The 6,452-nt window shown below is 36.7% G+C and overlaps 1 long non-coding RNA gene across 1 annotated transcript; it reads right to left on the bottom strand.

The window, feature by feature from the left end:
• Window positions 1–2,375: 2,375 nt before the first annotated feature.
• Window positions 2,376–4,020, bottom strand: LOC129434462 (uncharacterized). Its single transcript, XR_008640767.2, has 2 exons — window positions 3,648–4,020; window positions 2,376–3,138 (listed from the first exon to the last, which is right to left on the bottom strand). It is a non-coding gene; the product is annotated as an uncharacterized lncRNA (long non-coding RNA).
• Window positions 4,021–6,452: the final 2,432 nt, after the last annotated feature.

Genomic DNA, 6,452 nt, shown 5'->3' with positions numbered 1-6,452 from the left:
TGTCATTATTTCTGAGGTGAATGAATGATGAATTCTTTAGGCAATTTTTTATTTTAAGATGGAATACGTAGAATTCGTCACTATATGGCGCCAAAACGGCAATAACAACAAATGACGTTGATTAATGACGCTCTGAAGCAGCGTGGAATTATGGGATATGTAATCTTTAACTCAACCACTGATGGCAAATACTCAAACGCAAACGAGAAATCACGATGACGGATAAGGTAATTAAGTCTTATAAATGTTGCGTTTGATGACATCGTTTCATTTCAATATAAAATGTTATATTTGATGTTTAAAACAAAATTGTTAGTCATAGATGTTACAGTATGAGTCAAAATTTGTGTGTGTTAACACAGAGCACACTACGGTGGCCGTCAGGGGTCACTGCCTTGCAATGAAAGAAAACACGTGCAAATAGAAAAAACACCAGCAAATCAAGAAAACATCTTCATCAGTTTGACAACACATGCGCTGCAGATATCGCAACACATTCAAATACAGAAACGCGTTGCAAATATCACAACACGACCAAAAACAGAAACGCGTTCCAAATCTCACAACACATCCAAATACAGAAACGCGTTGCAAATTCTTACAACACGACCAAAAACAGAAACGCGTTCCAAATCTCACAACACAACGGAAGTGTTTCAGGGGGGTCACAAAAAGTGATGCACCGGTCTGAGAAGTGTTTTCGGTTTACATTCAATTCGTCCGTGGAGCTTTTGTGAGTTTGCATCGATCAGGTGTGGGTTTTTCTTGTTTATTTTGGTGTCCTAATTGCATATTTTTTTGGCCTTTCTATTGTTGTTGGCCTATAGACTCAAATAACTTGACGAAATACATAATAAACTGTGAAACGTTGTGTTAGCTGGCTTAGTTACACAAATGTCACTAGATAGTGTTCTAAGAGGACAATAAATACCACTTTCTTCATTAAAACAAGTAAAAATAACGTGTGTGTGTGTGTACACGTGTGTTTCTATGGGAGGTTTTTGTGCTAATAATAGCTTATTGAATGTCTAACCAAACGTCTTGTGTGTGTGTGTGTGTTTTATTTTCAGGCAGCAAACATACTGTTTATAACTATATATAATAGTGTTAATTCAAGTTGTTTTTCATATTTTATTTACACATTTATCAGTTTTATATCATCTCTTTTATTGACGTCTGAAACTTGTTTGATTTATATTGTGTGCTATGTGATTTTACGAGTGGTTAACATAATTGTTCTGTGTTTTGTCTTTTTATTCTTCTAGGAAAGCTAAAGGACCTGCTATTACATTGAGAGCATCCTGAGCAGATGCAGTGTAATATGGTAGCATGATAGAAATTAACTGCAAGAGCCTGTAGAGAGGGATAAAGTCTACTGAGAGGAACACCACTGCCTTCCTTTTCACATTTGACAAACTAACGCACCAAAATTAACCAGAGTTTTGTTAGGTAGCTTTAAATTTGAGCTTGGGGCTTGTGTCAGACTGGTCTATCATTGTATCTATTCCAGAGCAAGATTTCTACTGCAAACTAAATAAAAATGAAATTGCATTAAAAAAACATTTGTTTACTAGCTTAAAACAACATAACATATAACAAATAACACGTTTTCTAATTGTAACACAATTTTAAGTTAAAGTTAAGCATCAGGGCCATAATTTGTATTTTTCATTAGTAACAGCTTATGTTTTGTAGCTCAACTTCTGACAGTTTTAGATGCTGGTAGGTGATAATCTGGTCATACAGATTTACAATGTTAATGTTAATCTGAGAATTGTGATTATTTGTAATTATTTCTCTTGATTCTTTGTAGACCACTGCATTGTATTTCATATCATATCAGCTGCATATGAAGATGCATAAATTGGATTGACATTAAACATCTTGTTCAAAGATTCCTCTCCTGATTTTCTTACTGGAATCTGCTCCATATTTAGCCACCTCAACCAGCTAAACCTTAAATGTAGTGAAGCTAACTACAACCAGAACATCAATCTTATCGCTTTGACATGTACTGTATGACTTTTATTTGAATGAATAATACAGTTACTATATATCTTACAATGTTGATACTTCTTTTTAGTTTCTGCTTAGAACTTCTCGTAAAGGACAATGCTGTTAAAAAACTTGCAGTAAAGCTGATTGATTGCCTATTTGTTTACTACAAATACCATGGCTATATGCAAATACAGTAACAAAACTGTTTCTTTTCTATCATCCTTGGTAGGTTATTTTCTATTTTTATCAAATTACTTACATTTTAAGATTATAAATCTTGCTGTTTCCTTTTCTTGCCTAAAATGAAAGAGTGTTTTTAAAGGAATCAAAGAAATTATTTTAAATATTCTCTCTTAAATATGCAAATGAAAAATGCATTTGAAGTTTAAAGCCTTTATTTTCATATGTATAGATACCTGTACAATGACATTCTTCCTTTTTATTGCCACATTACATTAAACTGTGGTTGTCATTAAAATAATAAACTAGAAAGAAACCTGTTATACAATATAATGTTGTCTGTGCAGTGTAAGTGTGACATGCTTGCCAAGTATGCAGCGCATACTCAAAAATGTGACCTCTGCATTTAACCCATCCCAGTAAATGGTGAACACACATGGAGCAGTGGGCAGCTATTCCTTCAGTGCCCGGGGAGCAATTGGGTTTAATGTGCCTTGTTCAAGGACATCACAGTCGCAACCTGCCGGCAGAGACGGAAACTGGAACTGGCAACTTTCGGGTTACAAGTCCAACCCTCTTACCACTACGCTATGACTATGTGTATCAAAACCTGCAGTATTAAACTAATGTTTGTGTAGAGATTAAAATAATGACAGTGATATTGGGGTCAATTAATGTTTTTGACATATTGAACACTGAGGGCTGCTGGATAAAACGGTTCCTCAATCTTTACGTCCTGTAGCTTACACTTCTGTATGTATTGCCAGAGGATGTAGGTGGAAACAGTTTGGTATAAGTGGGCATTTTAACAATGGAACCGGCTCCTTTCTGTACTGTGTTCCTCTCAGTAGACTTTATCCCTCTCTACAGGCTCTTGCAGTTCATTTAAATCATGCTACCATATCACACTATGCATCTGGTCAGGATTCCCTCAATGTTAAAACAGGTCCTCTAGCTTTCCTAGAAGAATAAAAAGACAAAATACAGAATAATTATGTTAACTATTCGTAAAATCACATAGCACACAATATAAAATAAACAAGTTTGAGACATAATAAAAGAGATGATATAAAACTGATAAATGTGTAAATAAAATATGAAAAACAACTTGAATTAACACTATTGTATATAGTTATAAACAGTATGTTTGCTGCCTGAAAATAAAACACACACACACACACAAGACGTTTGGTTAGACGTTCAATAAGCTATTATTAGCACAAAAACCTCCCATAGAAACACACGTGTACACACACACACACGTTATTTTTACTTGTTTTAATGAAGAATGTGTATTTATTGTCCTCCTAGAACACTATCTAGTGACATTTGTGTAACTAAGCCAGCTAACACAACGTTTCACAGTTTATTATGTATTTCGTCAAGTTATTTGAGTCTATATGCTAATAATAATAGAAAGGCTAAAAAAATATGCAATTAGGATATTAAAATAAACAAGAAAAACTTACATTTGATCGATGTAAACTCACAAAAGCTCCACGGACGAATTGAATGTAAACCGAAAACACTTCTCAGACCGGTGCATCACTTTTTGTGACCCCCCTGAAACACTTCCGTTGTGTTGTGAGATTTGGAACGCGTTTCTGTTTTTGGTCGTGTTGTAAGAATTTGCAACGCGTTTGTGTATTTGGATGTGTTGTGAGATTTGGAACGCGTTTTTGTTTTTGGTCGTGTTGTGATATTTGCAACGCGTTTCTGTATTTGGATGTGTTGCGATATCTGCAGCGCATGTGTTGTCAAACTGATGATGATGTTTTCTTGATTTGCTGGTGTTTTTTTCTATTTGCACGTGTTTTCTTTCATTGCAAGGCAGTGACCCCTGACGGCCACCGTAGCACACAATTAAGTGTTCACACGTACAATCTAAAATGATTTTTCACATATTGTATTGACAGTACAAATACTATTGTGAGGTTATGATGTAAAATTGTGATAGATTGTACGGTACCAAACTCTACTCTATTAGTAAGTGTCTTATTGCTGTACAATACTTGATGTGCATTATATCGTCCGCGGGAAGACGCACTGATTACAATCTACACACTAATGTTTAGTGGTGTCACGATTCTCCAAATCCTCAATTCGATTACATTTTCGATTCTAAGGTCACGATTCGATCCGATTCTCGATTTTTACATATTTTTATATGGCATATAATTTAGACAAAAATTATATGTCATTATTTATTATTATTATTATAATACTTTAACATTAACATGCACATTGCACAACTCGCATGGGGGTTTGTGGGCTTCACTTAACGCGAGAGCTTGTAGAGAGAGGATTCCTTTTTGCACGCACATGGACTAGAGATGTGCAGTTGGAAGTTATGGATTGGGCGGATTTCGTGACAAAAAATAATAATTTAATTAAATTCGGGCGGGTGCCGGATCGACTGCTTGTTATTAGCTGCGTCCTTCTAAGCATGCAACCTCTCTGTCTTTCATAGTGACTGCCTCAGAAGTTCAAGAAGAGAACTGAAATGAGACGGTCTAGCCTTCTGAGGACCCAAAATTTGCGTCACCTGCTGCACACGCCCCCAGTAGCGCCCACCGTGCCTGTCAGCAGAAAACAGCGGAGACATTTCTGACTTATTAAAATAAATATGTAATCAGAAAAATATTAATTTATTTCAGAACATATGACACATTGATGTAGATTAATCTATTCAACAGCATATCAAATAATCAACCTAGAAATATACGCAACATAAACAGAATAATATTAACAAACATAACTTATAATACTAAAACAGTGACAAGAAAAAGTTTTCTAATAAATACACACTTGTATTTAATAAAGCTTTTAATTGTTTTAATTGTTAAGGATCCATTCGTTCTATCATTAACAGCGCGGAGAAATGAGGACACATTTTAACACAGCTCTTATCAACGCTGGCGAAGGAGGAACGTGGCAAACTCAAAAAATGAGAATTAAAAACAAAGGAAATAGAAGAAAAGGGTTGCCTGGAATGAGTTTTACAAAGTGGTAAATCAGGATGACACCAGTGCAGGCTATGTAATTCGTGCGTTTAATTTAGGCTATTTATTTATTTATTTTTGTCGCTGTGTGTCGATCGGAGACGGAGTTCACTGCTGATATTCAAGAGCTTTCTAGTCTCGCGGCTGTCATCAGCAGCGCCTTGCATCGCCCAGTCAGCGGATGGTGGGCGGGTGCGGTTTTGAAAACTGGTCAGAAACGGTGGTGCGCATGGATGGTGGACGGATGATGAGTTTTGTTATGCGGTTGCGGATGAAATAATAGTCCATCTGCACATCTCTAACATGGACTTAATACACATACATGGGCTTAATGCGCGTGTCTTGGACTTGGCATCTGAAATAAATCCAGCATCATAAGCAGCTGCGCTTCTCTCTGTTATAATTAATTAATTAATTAATTAAACTAAAGTAGGAATCCTTATGTATGTGTTCAGTTTTATGCGTTTCATACGAGCTGAGGCAAACTATCCTTTTGTTTAAAATATAACCCGCTGCATATTTGCGCCTCCCTCACTATCGCGCACATGCAGAGAGCTGCGCTCTGTCCAAAGTCAGATCACTAGTAATCCTGTTTATGATATGCATTTTAAGGAGTTGTAGCAATACATCCCTCGTGTTTAAAATATGATCGCGTTCCGCTGGACAGATGTTTTTAAAGGCATCTCTGAGACTTTTTTTCCGCGCTTGGCAAGCCGACCGGACGTGAAATGGGGGCGTGGCAGCATCGACGATCCCATTTTTTAATTCGAAGTTCGAAGCTGTGACTTAATTTCGATCGATTTCGATTTAAAATCGAAATCGTGACACCCTTACTAATGTTGTGATCAATAAAGAGTTAAGAATCAAAACAACTCACCCGTCGCGTAAAACACCAGCAAGATCAGCAACTCTGTCTAGTTAAATGTTGTTGTGAAGCTCTCTCCATCCAGATAATGCAACACCCATATTAATCCTCATTCTTTCTCTCGTCTTGTTTCAAACTCTTCTTGGGTCTTTTGGTTGGCCCGTACGTTACGGGAGCTGTCTTTGGTGACACAACCAGCGGCAGACGGTTAAGAGTAATCTTAGTCCATAAACAAGCGTGCATCCCAACAGGCGCTAACGCATACTTTGTACACGACACTGTTGTCATGTGGTTTATACGTCAGTAAAGGCGGTGACAAGGGTCACGTGGATATTAACGTCATTGACAGGAGACTGCACTGCCCCGTGTCAATGTTTTGAATTGCAATTTTCTCACCATTTACAAGT

This window comes from Misgurnus anguillicaudatus, chromosome 25 (assembly GCF_027580225.2).
Source record: "Misgurnus anguillicaudatus chromosome 25, ASM2758022v2, whole genome shotgun sequence".
NCBI lineage: Eukaryota > Metazoa > Chordata > Actinopteri > Cypriniformes > Cobitidae > Misgurnus > Misgurnus anguillicaudatus.
The sequence above is the reverse complement of the archived record's forward strand: the minus strand, read 5'-3'. Positions and strand labels throughout refer to the sequence as shown.